Source organism: Panthera pardus, unplaced genomic scaffold (assembly GCF_024362965.1).
Source record: "Panthera pardus isolate Hobbes unplaced genomic scaffold, ASM2436296v1 HiC_scaffold_16, whole genome shotgun sequence".
Lineage (NCBI taxonomy): Eukaryota > Metazoa > Chordata > Mammalia > Carnivora > Felidae > Panthera > Panthera pardus.
The window spans coordinates 152,306,518-152,321,515 of NW_026526721.1; positions in this window are offsets into that span (position 1 = coordinate 152,306,518).

The window sequence follows — 14,998 nt, forward strand, 5'->3', positions numbered from 1 at the left end:
TGGGCTGCAGCAACAGAACAGGAATGGTGAGGCAGGGGCAATGAGTGAGGCCTCGGAAGAGCCAGATATTAAGAGGTGACCAGCCATTGGGTGACAAGAACAGCAAGATGGCTGAAAGTAACCAAGCAGACTTGATGCATTTATCGAGTCTGCAGCTAACAGCAGGCGGTTCTGGGTTAGGCAACAAAGCCTAGACTCCGAAAGAAGTCAGTTGGCTAGAATGTGAACTTAAAACATCAACATCCTGTCTTAAAGTCATAAAAGTGCTTTTGGTTTTGGTACCACCATGCCATGAGCACTGATAGAAACCCCTTGGCTTGGGAACAATTGTAAGTGAAAAACATCTTAGGGGTTAGATTATCACAGCCCCAGGGTGAGCCTAGACTACGGATCCTGGGCTAAGGAGATGGGATGTAATGGTCCCCTCAAATTCTACAGGTCAGACCGCATCTGGAAAATGGGGGTTCTGGTCTGGGTCTTACAACTAAGACAGGATCTTAGCAGAAGGGAGACAGATCCCCTTTTCCTGGGTACCCATTGCCCACATGCTGTGACTGCTGGCTGCCACTCCCTGCTCCTAAGAACCACTTCACTCAGGAATGTCGCTCCTGGCTCTCTGCACCCCTGGAGCCGACGACTGAGTGGCACAGAACGCAAAAGTCTGAACCACTCATCTCGTGGTGAGATCTCTGTGGTGCTACTGATGCCCCAGAGCTACCCGGGGTATCAACCTGAGCCTCGTCGCCAGCTGAGACCACATACTTGCTCAGCGCCGTCCCCTGCCCCATCCCATACCCCTCATGCCCCTACAGGTGTACCCTGAGGAAACACCTAGGGTAAATCACTTGGACCAGAATCCCTGCCTCAGACTCTGCTCCTAGATCACCTGACCTGAGAGAGAAGCACAGGACGGTGAGGGTTCTGCAAACCATATCATGAGGACGGAGGAAGGAGATGAAATAGTTAGTCCAGGAACAAAGAGGGTTGGAAATATGATAAGCAACTGTCTTCAAATATGAAAAAAAAATGAGACAATAGCAAAAGGACAGATTGCATGGAAATTAGACCAAGGCACAATTTGGCTCAGTATCACAAAGAACTTTCTAATACTCAAATATGTACAACATAGGTATAGGCTGCCTTGCAAATCAGTAACCTGCGTAGAAAACGCTCACTCAGAATCCAGAGGACCGTTGGGTAGGGTGCAGGAGGAGGAACTCTGGGCATTGTCTGATGGGTGATCCCTAAGACCAAAGGCCAACAGTCTAGTTGTTATTATTTGAAGTGGCCACAAGATGGCAGCAGCAGAGAGTTCCCCAAAAGACGATTAAATAAGAAATTGTCGTTGCCGCAAATTTGATTCAGATCTTCAGACGTTACAGGAGGTGTCGTATATGCCGTCATAAGCCCTTAGAGATTTATGACACACAAAATTGCAAAGGAAAAACGTTTTCCCCAAACTGCATATTTTACTATTGGAAAAAACAAAATCTCAGAGGTCTAAAGAGGTAAACCCTAATCGTTAAGGTCACAGGGAATCAGGATAAGCACACGTCTTACTTTCTGATAATGACGCTACTTCTATCTTGTCACACGGGTTTCTAGGTCCAGTTATATTGTATCTTCCAGGGGAGGAGTCTGTGTTTGAAACAGGCTCTGGGGCGCCTGGGTGGCGCAGTCGGTTAAGCGTCCGACTTCAGCCAGGTCACGATCTCGCGGTCCGTGAGTTCGAGCCCCGCGTCAGGCTCTGGGCTGATGGCTCGGAGCCTGGAGCCTGTTTCCGATTCTGTGTCTCCCTCTCTCTCTGCCCCTCCCCCGTTCATGCTCTGTCTCTCTCTGTCCCAAAAATAAATAAAAAATGTTGAAAAAAAAATTAAAAAAAAAAAAAAAAAAAAAAAAAAGAAACAGGCTCAACAACGGGGTATATGCAGGCCTCAGCCTGTCTTAGCCCACGGTCCTCACAGAAAGAATTCTCCACATTGCCAGGCCTCTTCTTGCGTCCACCTCAGTCTACTGGGGGCCTGACACAACTCCATCAGGGAACCCAAGTAAACCTGTGATTCCACGGAGCGAAGTTATATCAGAGTTTGTTTGCAACCCTGAGGCCAATTAACCTCACCAGGCCCCACAACCCTCCATGTCTGGTCTCCATCTGTGGCAGCTGGCCTCTACGATGGCCCGTGGTGGTTCTTTCCTCTTGGTTTCCGCGCTCCTGTATTGTTCCCATCCATGCTGCACGGTAGGTGGTCTGTGTAACCAATAGGAGACCGCAGACGTGATGATATATGTCTTCTGAGGCTAGAAGGTGAAAAATGTTGTATCTTCCACCATACTCTTTTTGGATCACCCACTCTGGAGGACACAGGCTGACATATTGTTAGGACATTCGAGCAGCCCAATGGAGAGTTCCTCGTGGGGAAGAACTGAGGCCTCCTGCCAACAGCCAGCACTGACTTGCCATCCACATGAGTAAGCCATCTTGGAAACAGGTCCTCTAGACCTAGATAAGCCTTCAGGTGACCACAGCCCCGGCCGACATCGTAACTGCAAACTCAGGAGAGGCTCTCGGTCTGAATTACCCAGCTATACTGCTTCCTGACCCACAGAAGCTTTGAGACTGTGTTTATTGTTGTTTCAGGCTAAGTTTTATAGTACTTTATTATGTAACAATAGATACCTAATACAACACTCTAAATGCCAGCTTCCCTGGCTACATACACTCTCTTTTCAAACATTTTCCTCTCTTTTCTCTGGCTGCTGTCCTCACCATTTTAGTTAAGTGTAACTAACTTTGAAATGCAACAGATGTTTTCCAATTCTTATGTTACGGAATCTCTTTGCTCCCAATGGGGAATCTTCTGGAGAATTCCTACTCTCTGGCTTCCATGACCCTAAACCACCCTGGCTCTACTGATTTTTCTCTTTCAAGTCTTCCTACCTCCTTCTCCTTCCTACCTCTTTTGTCACATGCCGTATGAATGTGGATGCTGCCTCCTCGGAGTCTATCCTTGTTCTCTTCTTTTGACCCTGAGCCAGCTCTGTGGGTCACTTTGCTGCTCCTTTGACCATCACTCTGCAGACGACCACCCAATCCATCGGTCCGGCCCACATCCCACTTGTGAGAATGGCGCCCTCTCATCCACCTGCCTGTAGGTAGCCTTATGCTGGAGCCCACTTACGGCAGCTCCTGAGAACCAACGGCACACTTCTCTTCCCGATCCCACGTTTAGCATTGTCACACTGGTAGCTTGAAATCGGCCACGGTGGGAGTATTTACACCATGGTTTTCAACAAATGCTACTAATCAGGGCTTTATCAAGAACCAGTGGGTAAACATTATCAGCACATCACTGTTCAACTAGATGCTTCTGCCTTCTGTGTCCCACAAACACCTCAATTCAACATGTCTCAAATGGAGTTTTATTTTTCCATTCATTTATTCAAAACTATTTTTTATTCAAAATATTGCTTGCAGTTTTCTCAGGTTCTGGTGAAGAAGAAACATTCTGTGGCTTCCGTAAACTTGCTCTCTGTTGGCGTAGACAGAAGGGTAAATGGGCAGTCTCACTGCCATGGTAAATGCTCCAGCTCCAGTAAGCACAGGGGGCTCAGGGGGCACAGAGCAGGGAAGACTTTAAAGAGGCTGTCTTGGGGCGCCTGGGTGGCTCAGTCTGTTAAGCGTCTGACTTCGGCTCAGGTCACGATCCCACAGTTTGTGAGTTCAAGCCTGGCGTCGGGCTCTGTGCTGACAGCTCAGACCCTGGAGCCTGCTTTGGATTCTGTGTCTCCCTCTCTCTCTTTGGCCCTCCCTGCTCATTCTCTCTCTCTCTCTCTCTCTCTCTCTCTCTCAAAGCTAATAAACATTAAAAATTAAAAAAAAAAAAATCAGTGTGAAGGCACAGCACCCCGTTTAGACAACAGCAAATGCTTCAGATAGGGATGGGCCCGGCATGAGGCAAGTAGGGGTCGGCCCATGAAAGCCTTTATAAGCCTGATAGTTGCCTTGGACTTTTCCTGAAGGCAGTGGGAAGTCGTTTAAGGGTTTTAAGCCTAATGCTGTGACTTGATTTGCTTTTCGGAACATTCACTGCCGTTACAGTCTTGGAAAGGGGCTAAATGGGACCTATTATCTCCTTTGAAAGTCTTTCTTCTCTTGGCTTCTAGGAAAACAGAGACTCTCCATTCTTTTGCTAATTTCTTGTCTTGTCCTTGACCTGTTGGTGAACCCAGAGGCTTCTCCCTGCCCTGTTCCCTGTGATCTACCCCCAATACAGCAGCCAGAGTTATTCTTTTAAAACATGAGTCAGATCACGTCATTCTCTTGCTTAGGACCCTCCAATGACTTCGTATTTCACACAAAGTAAAAATCAAACTCTTATGGGGGCCCATGAGGCCCGACATGGTCTGCCTTGCTTATCTCTCAAACCCTGTGTTTATTCTACTACAGCCACTCTGTCTGTCCTGCACACACTAGAAATGCTTCTGCCTCAGGCCCTTTGCAGGGGCTCTGCCATTTACCTGGAGTCCTCTTTGCCCATAGATCCCATAGTTCCGTCCGTGACCTTCTTCAAGTCTTTTCTCACAGGTCGCCTTCTCAGTGACACCCTCCCTAACTACTCCGGGGTGGCTCAGTTGGCGAAGTGTCCGACTTCAGCTCGGGTTATGATCTCGCCGTTTGTGGGTTCAAGCCCCGGGACGGGCCCTGTGCTGACAGCTCGGGGCCCGGAGCCTGCTTCGGATTCCGGGTCTCCCTCTCTCTTGGTGCCTCCCCCGTGTGCGCTTTGTCTCTCTCTGTCTTTCAAAAATGAATAAATGTTTAAAAAAATAAAAATAAATAAATAAAACTGCAACACTTCCTCTCATCCCGTTACCCGTTCCCCACTCCAGGAGGGGGATGAGGGTGCTCCAGACAGAGTGGGCCACGGTCACAAGTCCACAAAGGTGTGAGGAGCAGTGTGTGTGCCATGGTCTGGGACTACTTTTTTTTTTTAATTAAAAACATTTTTTTAATGTTTTATTTATTTTTGAGAAGGAGAGAGACCGAGAGTGAGTGGGGGAGGGGCAGAGAGAGAGGGAGACAGAATCCGAAGCAGGCTCCAGGCTCCGAGCTGTCAGCACAGGGCTCGACGCGGGGCTCGAACTTACTGAGATCACGACCTGAGCGGAAGTCGGATGCTTAACCGACTGAGCCACCCAGGCGCACCCCCCCGCCCCGCCTTTTTTTTCTTTATTTCTTTTTCTTTTTTTCATGGTATGGGAACTAATATGGGAAAGTCAGGCTTTAAGAGGATAAATCCTCTCGGATACAATAAGTCCTAACAGACTCTGTGGAATCCAGAACTTCTAACTCCCAGACCAGCATCTTCCCCATCATTCCCATCTTCTAGAACGGCGATACATAAGATTATTTTGTTTTATTTTATTTATTAATTTCTTGAGAGAGAGAGCATATTGGGGAATCATACAATTACATTTCGAGTCTAGTTCCTTAGGCTCACTGGGTACTTCCCAGACCAACATTCTCCTGTTGAAGCAGTATGGGCCGTACCTGTATCTAGTTTCCAAGGATCTTATCAGAAAGGGAAGTATTTTATGTCATTGTCCAAACTCTGCCAGTCACCTGGGTCCCTGCCTATTGCATAATGCTGTGTCTCAGACCACCATTTCCCTTTTAACACAATAGTAGAATTCTCGGCCTCTTGGATCTTTTCTTTTATGATATCTCATTGGCTTCATCTCAGGTATAATGTCTCTGGTGATGTTATAGGCTGGGCCTCAGGGGCATTTCTGAAATGTAACTGTGTTTTGGGTGTGGGTGGCTGTGCATTTAGGGACGATCTGTGGCTTTGAATCTGAAGTTTAATTTGTGATAATAATTGATAATCAACAATTTGGATTCATAGAATCAAATTTTATTGACAATAATAATAATAATGATAACCATCACTTACTGAAGGCTTGTTATTGGCCGGCCATTACATTAAATTGAAGTAGGGACTGCGTAAGGAATTCGCTCCCACAAAGTCACTGATGGAGCCAGGATTCAGACCCAGGCAGACTGACTCAGGAGTCCCTTCTATTCTTTGACAATCACCACCTCCTCATATTTGCACCTCCTCCATAGTTCTTGTTTCCCTTCATCAAGACTCCCAACTTTTTTGCTGCCTCAACTCACTAGACGGGTGATATTGCCTAGCAAGACCCACTCCCCTGGCCCATTCCCAATTTCACCCCCAGCCCAACTGTGCCGGCTGGCTCTCCCTCCGTGTGCAGCTCTCACGGATCATGGCCCAGCAGTGGATCCAACAGCATTGTGGGAACAGAAGAAAGATGAGTAGCAAAGGGCTTTCCCACGCCAGCCCCACCCCACGTCTCCCACTTGATTTCTCACACTCCCTCCCGTGACGTCTGCCTTGAACCAGGCCAAGCAGAGTTCTTGAGAGGCTTTGCTGATACTGTCCTCCTCACCTGGAGTCTGTCCCACATCCTTTGCGGCGGTACGCTGGGTCAGCTCACACCCCACATTTTCCAGGAAACTTTCTGTACAAGGCACGGTTCTTGGGTTGCCGGCAGCAGAAACTGACCCTAAAAGGCCTTACTGGAATGATATGGGAAAGCTCACAGAATTTACAGAATCTGAGCTGGCAGGCCCTTGAAAGAAGAGGAATTTGGGTACCTACGCAGTCCGCTCGCGGGAGTTAACCGATGGTCCTTTCAGGGAACTTCCCTCAGGCTAGATTTCCTACCCTTATGTTTCTGTGCTCAAGATTCAAATTCCTGGAAGAAAGAGGATGAATGGCCTGGTGGGTCACTTGGTCACACATACCCCTTGGCCACAATCCCACCAAGACTGTAGGCAATGGGTTGGGGCAGTTTTGGTTTTTTTTGGGGGGGTGGTGGTAAATCAAAGTGCCACAACCAGAAGAAGTGGGAAGGGAGGCTGAGCAGATCAGACATGAGGCCCACGACCTTTTCTTCATTCTCTCAAGCCTTAGACCCACATTGCTGTCTTCTGTCCCTCATGATGGCCTCTCGCCCACCTGTCTTACCTTTGGTTGTCATTTAAATTATGTGCAGCAGGGGCGCCTGGGTGGCGCAGTCGGTTGAGCGTCCGACTTCAGCCAGGTCACGATCTCGCGGTCCGTGAGTTCGAGCCCCGCGTCGGGCTCTGGGCTGATGGCTCGGAGCCTGGAGCCTGTTTCCGATTCTGTGTCTCCCTCTCTCTCTGCCCCTCCCCCGTTCATGCTCTGCCTCTCTCTGTCCCCAAAAATAAATAAAAAACGTTAAATTATGTGCAGCAAAATCACTCTCAAGGCCATCATCGGTCTTGTTTCAGAAGCATTGTTCTGTTGTCTTCCTCCAAAGTCTGTAGACAAGCCAAGAGCTGAGGCTCCTAATTCCGTACGTTTGCTCAGAGCCTCACCATCAGTCAGGTAACGGCTGGGTGACCTGGTGCACGTTGGGTGGAAGAACAGGGCACCGAGGAGCTGAGGGGCTCTAGGTAAGTAGGAAGCTTTCCCCGGGGAGCCCTTTAACCCCAATGCACCTATTCCGAGGTAAGAGCAACCGGTTCAAGAAGCTCTGGGGGAATTTCTGTAAACCACGTGCAGCTCAAGGCAGCCTCCATGAGGTCAGGCTCCTCTTGACACATGGTCATATGTGCTTCTGAAAGTGTCCCCGTCAATGAATCTTCCTTGATGCTTCTTTTTCTCAACTTAGTTGTTTTGTTTAAAGCCTTATGAAAACAACTGACTTTCCCTTTGCTAACCTACAGTTTGGGAACGAGCCTGGACAGAAATTCAGGACACGGGCATCAGGGGCCAGCTCCGCCCCTAACTGTTTAGTTTGGTGTTCATTCATTCATTCACTCAAGAAATAGGTATTTAGAACCTACTGTGTACCGGGCGATGCTGGGGACGTAGCAGTGACCAGAGAGACCAAGATCCTACCCGCTGGAGCTTATATCCCCCATCTGCGTCTCCATTTCCTGGAGGTGGGAGGCCTTCATCAGCCCTCGTGGCTTTTTCAGACCTGTCATTCTAGAAGTATGTGAAGGGAAGACAATTTTCTATAACTTGCTCAAGGCAAAGGGGTATTCAAGTTATCCCAAGGGGTGAAGCATGGTGATGGTATTTGGAAACAGTTCAGAATCTTGATGAAAAGATGGAGAGAGACAGACAGACAGACCGACAGAAACAGAGACAGAGAGAGACTACATTAAAAAAAAGCTCCACAGGGGTGCCTGGGTGGCTCAGTCGGTTAAGTGTCTGACTTCAGAATCACTTCTCGGCCTTTTGGCTAAGATCAAGTGTAGTGTCTGACTCCGGCTCAGGTCATAATCTCACAGTTTATGAGTTTGAGCCCCACGTCGGGCTGTGTGCTGACAGCTCAAAGCCTGAAGCCCCCTTTGGAGTCTGTGTCTCCCTCTCTCTCTGCCCCTGCCCTGCTCACGCTCTGTCTCTCTCTCTCTCTTTCTCAAAAATGAATAAACAATAAAAGAAATTAAAAAAGAAAAAATTTCCACAAAAGTTTGAGCAATGCCTTAATGGGGTTTTGACTAGGGGTTTGACCAGCCCCTAGAACAATGCCTGACACATAATGAATGTTTAATAAATATCTCTTCAGTGGATGAATCACATGGGAAAAACCAAATGGGTGGTTGGGAGAGAAAATTTCCTCACCATGACCTCAGGTCTTTACGTACACCTTTTTCCCGTCTTAGGCACACCGTTCCTCCAAAGTAGCCTTTTCTGTAACTTCCCCACCTCCTCAGACATTTGGACTCAAGCAGGGCGCCGAAGTGAATTGTGGAATCTGCTTCTTCTCACTCTCCATGGTGCTAAGAGACTCTGGCTCATTTTGTCTAGAATCCGGGGCCTTCCCTCTTCTGACAGGAAGCCTCCTTCTCCTAATCTTCCTGCTCCTTCCTCAGAGAGGAGAAGGTTTGCTTCCTGGGCACTGAACACGATCTTCCCTAATGGGTTTAGGCCTCAGGTCACGGATTCCAGTGCCCACACAAATAAGCCAGGCAGGCAATGTCGACGGTGATAGACGATAGGGAGAGTTGAGAGCTGTGACAAACTGTGGAGCTGGGAGCCCTGTGTGGCCCAAATCATACTTTGACAAGGTACTGTGTGGACCCAAAACACCTTCCCTGTAGACACTCCGAGTCCAGGGCACCATTGGTTTATGGCATCTACCGGTCACTGGGAGCAAGCTAGAAAGACTTACCAGCTTTTCACTCGACCCTCTGCAGGGTCTCACCTGGGACCACGGGAATGTGTGCTGGCATGGAGGGAGGGGAGAGGACGACGCGCCCGCTGGAAAACAGAATGTACGTTGGTATCTTAAAATACCATCCTGCCAGGTCCACGCTTGGCCCGGGGAGCAACTCGTCTTGGGCTGAACTGCATAGAATTGCCGTAGAGACACAATTACTGGCTCCCACAAGGCCTTTGACCCTTAAGAGGGGAGAGTCGGAGTCTGGGGCAGAAGGATCCATTTTCTGATGAATCAGTGAACAATTCCGAGCGGAACTAATCAGGCTTGTATCGTGTCACCCTTCCTTTACAACCCATAGTTCAGTGATTTGAACTCTTACTGCCGGCCTGTGACTCCCCCCACCCCCCGCCTTCCTAACATGTACGCAAACGAACCGCATAGGCACACACACGTGTACGCGCAGACAGCAGGGGGGTGTAGGAGAGTTCGGTTTAGGGATACGAAGTCTCAGAGAGATGCTCGAGCCTCCTGGACAGCACTGGAAACAAAGGGAAAGGCGAGAGGATGATGTCCAGTGGAAGGAATTTAGTTTCTCTTGCCTCCAGGGAATCCAGAAGGTCTCAGGGAAGCATAGTCTTGGGTAACTATTAGCTCCTTAGCAAGGCAAATTCCTGGGAGGATTAAAAGATGGGGAGCGTGCCCAGCAGTACTTGTAGTTACCGATGCCAAGGGGATGGGAAGGCTAATCAATTCATTTTTTTTTTCCCTCAGGATTCCAACTGATGTTATCCCACAAAGCATTGGGTCATATTTCCAAAGCCATGTTAGGTCAGGCCTGGCTTACCCATCACATTAGTTAAGGTTATACTGGTTTCAGGGCAGAGAAATGGACTTTGGCTGACTTAAACAAAAAGGGGGATAATCGGAAAGCTCCTGGGGGCTTTTATGAAAGGGGAGGAAAACTGAACAACCACAGCTCGGCAAGGGAAGGACTGGAGCTCCGGGATTTTGTGGTTGTGTTGCCATCGATACAATCCTTTCGGCCTGCCCGGGGGCCCTCTGGCTCTTCGGGGAGAGAAGATCTCACGCGTCCCGTGTGTTAGCTCAGGCTCCCCACAAGCCGAGTGATCCTGGTGCAGGTGATTTTTGTGGGGAGTGCCCTCCGCAGAACCGTGCAAGGCAGTGAGGGGGGCGGGATGAAGCAGGAGCTAGGCTAGCCTCTGCGGGATCCTGCGGTGGAATCTGGAGAGTGGCACTCCCGAGTCAGCCCCCCTTGAAGCAATGGCGCTTGCCTTTTGTGCACCCCCCGTCCATCAGTTATTGGCTGTGGGCACAGTTTCTCAAGCATCTGGGGGCAACGCTATTTAAGTAGAAGGGGGTAGCTGTGAGCTGCTAGCAGCCAATATTCACAGCAGCTGCGGAGGGTGCACTGCCCTCGCAAAGAGATCTGGGCAGATCACCGACTAGATCCAAGCACGGCTTGGGAAAGGTGTCCACCCAAGAGCAATGAGCCATTGAGAGAGAAAGGTCGAAACCTGAGGTCCAGACATGGCGGCAGGGGCTGTTCGCAGAGGTAAGTGAACGGAAGAGCGAAGGGCAGCTATGCCAGAGAGCGTCCGGCGTATGTCCCTGTAGCCCGTCCACTGATTGTGCCCGTCTGGACAGTGTGCAGAGCTGTGGCCAGATGGGTTTCTTCTTCAGTGAGGAGGGTGCCTGCTTCCCAGGCACGAATCATAATCTTCCTTAATGGCTTTGGGCTTGGGATCACAAATTCAAATGCAAAAGGAGATAGGCCGGCCAAGCAGCCTCATTTGTGATAGACTATAGGGAGTGCAGACGGTTTGCCACAGTCCCCGGTACTCTGTATTGTCTACAGATTGTCTACAGATTGTATTGTCTACAATCGATATTATTGCCTGACCTCTCTCTGTATGCATTTGAATGTGTGACTCCAAGCCTAAACTCATTAAGGAGGGTTTATGTTCGGTACGCGTGTACCTAGAAGTGGAATCTGTAAGTGGAAGGGTATACACGTGTTGAGCTTTAGTAGACCTTGCCAAAGAATTTCCCAAAGTGGTTGTACCATTGGATACTGCTTTTGATAAGGTATGAAAGTCCTAATTGCCCCCCATCCTTACCAGCACTTGGTACTGTCTGTATTATCCCTTAGTGATTTTAATTTGCATCTCTCTGATGACGAATAAAATGAAGCACCATTTCATGTCTTTTTCTTATTGATTTATGGGAATGCTTTATATATTCTGTATATGAGTCTTTTGTCAGATATATATCTAACAAACAATATATAGATAGGTGTAGATATAGATACCTATATACAGAGTTGGAGAAGATACACGTAATTTATATGTAAAAATTATATGTATAATATATATAATTATATATAAACATAAATATACAAGCATTATTATATTATAAATTAAAGCATTATTGTATTATATGATAATATATAAAACATTATTATATTATAATTAAAGCATTATTAATTATAAATATATAAAATATATATTTATTATGTATTGTATATAACTATATTTAAAAATAAACATTAGCATATTTATATTATTTGTTTGAAATACATATTGAATAAAATATTCAATACAAATATATAGTTATAATATATAATTACATGTATACTATGTGTATATATATAAAGTCACTGTATATACATATATATGCGTGTATATATATATATATATATATACATACACACGTATATATATAAAATCACTCTGTTCCTAATTTGCTTTTTAAATATTTTCTTAAATAATTCTTTTAAGTTTATTTATTTATTTTGAGAGACAGATACAGAGAGAGCAAGCAGGGGAGGGGCAGAGAGAGAGGGAGAGACAGAATCCCAAGCAGACTCCGCACTCTGTGCAAAGCCTGACTTGGGACACAAACTCACAAATCATGAGATTAAGACCTGAGCCGAGATCAAGACTTGGATGCTTAACAGATTGAGCACCCCAGGTGTCCCTTCTTAAATATTTTTTTTTTTAATTTTTTTTAATTTTTTTTAACGTTTATTTATTTTTTTGAGACAGAGAGAGACAGAGCATGAATGGGGGAGGGGCAGAGAGAGAGGAGACACAGAATCGGAAGCAGGCTCCAGGCTCTGAGCCATCAGCCCAGAGCCCGATGCGGGGCTCGAACTCACGGACCGCGAGATCGTGACCTGAGCTAAAGTTGGATGCTTAACCGACTGAGCCACCCAGGCGCCCCTTAAATAATTTTTTTTTTATGAAAACAAGTATTTGGGGCACCTGTATGGCTCAGTTGGTAGAGCATGTGAACCTTGATCTCTGGGTTGTAAGTTTGAGGCTCACATAGGGTATAGAGATAACTTAGAAATAAAATCTTTAACAAAACACAAAACAAGTATTTAAATTTAATTTAGTCCAATTTAGCAATTTTTTTCTTAATGTTTAGCATTTTATGTTTTCTATTTAGGAAATCTTTGTCCATATCATGGTCGTATAGATAACCTCTTATTTTTTTTTTCCTAAAAGCTTTACTACTCCACTTTTCACATGTTGAAATACAATTTATCTGAAATTTATTTGTTGTATTATGAGTTAGGAGTTGAGTTTCCACCCACCCCCCACCATATTGTTCATACTGATACCCAATTAGCACCATTTATGGAAAAGATCAGCCTTTCCCAGCTACTCTTGTGCCATCTTTATCATAGTAAGATGATAAAACTCATATATATGAGTCTATTGATGAGTCTAAAACACATATGAGTCTATTTCTGGTCTCTCTGTTCTCTTTCATTGGTGTATTTGTTTATACTCGTGCCAGTATCACACTATCTTAATAATTCTAGTGCTATACTATGTCTTAGAGTGACTGATTGTCCTCATTGTCCCAGTACATTCTGCACACACCCCCTTTTCCATCTGAGATATGACTGACATACAATTTTGTATCAGTTTAAGGTATACAACATAATGCTTTGATATATGCAAATTTCTGTGTTTTAAAACAGAAAGTATTGCATCTCAGAAAACCCCTCAGTCCCAGGCAAACTAGGACAGTTGGTTATCCTACTAGGTTGTGGTATCAGGTGGCATAGATCCTCCTTTGTTTTTCTTCTTCAAAATTGCCTCAGCTACTGTTCACCCTTTGCATTTCTTTAAAATTTTTAGAATCTGTTTGCCAATTTCAGCCACAAAAAAAAGGGGGTGGACTTCTGGGATTTTCACTTAGACTGCATTAACCTATAGATAATTTGAGGAAATTGGCTGCACATCTTTCATTACATTTATTCCTACATATTTAATGCTTTTTTTGACGCTATTATAAATAGTACCATTTTATTTTTGTTGTTGCTATGTTCTGGTATAGAAGTAAAATCAAATTTTGTAAACTGACCCTCATCCAGTGACTTAAGTGAATTCACTTATTAATGATCATAACGCATATTCTTTTGAATATTACATGTATACAATCACTTTCTGCAAAAAATGTTCTCTTTTTCTTCCTTTACAGTTGTATATTTATCATTTCACTTTCTTGTCTTATTGCACTGGCTGAAAACTCGAGTGCAATGTTGAATAAAAGTGGTGATGGGGTCACACAATTATCTTTTTATTTGATCCTTTGGAAGATATTGTTCATTAACTTAAAAACTCTTGTTCCCAGGGTAATAATTTTATGTTCTGTGGCCAATGAATAGTTTTATGGCAGGTAGTCTAATCATATCCCTTCTTTTGTGCTAACATATAATGGAAGTACCCCTAAGTGAAGACCAGTAAGATGACTTATTCTCACATTCACCCATTTGGTTCTAAAGTTGGCATGAAAGCCCATGTTTCCTGACAAGTTTTCTGTGAGCACACCTGTTGGTTTTTGTCTGCCTGGAATCCCTTCTCCTTTTTGACTTCCTCTTTATTTCTCCATCCCAACCATGTGATTCCAGAAAGACTCCCAATCATGTTACTCTATGGACCTTACATGAGGCCCATTGGTTTATTTCTCCCCAAAACTCAAATGGAAGTCTCCTCAAGTCTTATGGAAATGCCCTGAAAGCAGGGTCTTTTCCTGCTGAGGATGTGGAGCTCTCCAGACTCCTGTCCCTCCAAACATTATGATCTCTAGCTCTCCCATCAATTCTGGGATTGTTCGATAATTCTCTTTCCAATGAACTCCCTTTTCCCCTTAGCCAGAGTCAGTTTCTATTGTGTATTAATCAGAGAATAGATGTCCTCCTTATTCTCTTTACTTTGCCACCAACAATGAACAAAATGGGAACATATTTTTAAGAACTTAATTGTATTCTACTTATATTTTATTAAGTATATTTTATAAGTTCTTCCTAATTGACTCAAAAACAATCATTGCATATTGAAATTATAACTTTGAGTTTCTCTTATTGCATGTACATAATTTAAACCCACACATCCCAGGTTTATTTATCCCAGGGGGAAGCTAGCAAATTAGGAATTTTATTTTTAGATTCATTTAACATTTTTTTTTTTTTTTTTTAATTTTGGGGCACCTGGGTGGCTCAGTTGGTTAAGCATCTGACTTTGGCTCAGGTCATGATCTCACGGTTGGTGGGTTCGAGTCCCACTCTGGCTGTGCTGACAGCCAGAGCCTGGAGCCTGCTTCGGATTCTGTGTCTCCCTCTCTCTCTCTGCCCCTCCCCCACTCACACTCTGTATTTCTCTTTCTCTCTCTCTAAAAAATAAATACTGAAAAAATTAAAAATTAAAAACATTTTTTTAATTTTGAGAGAGAGAATGTGAGT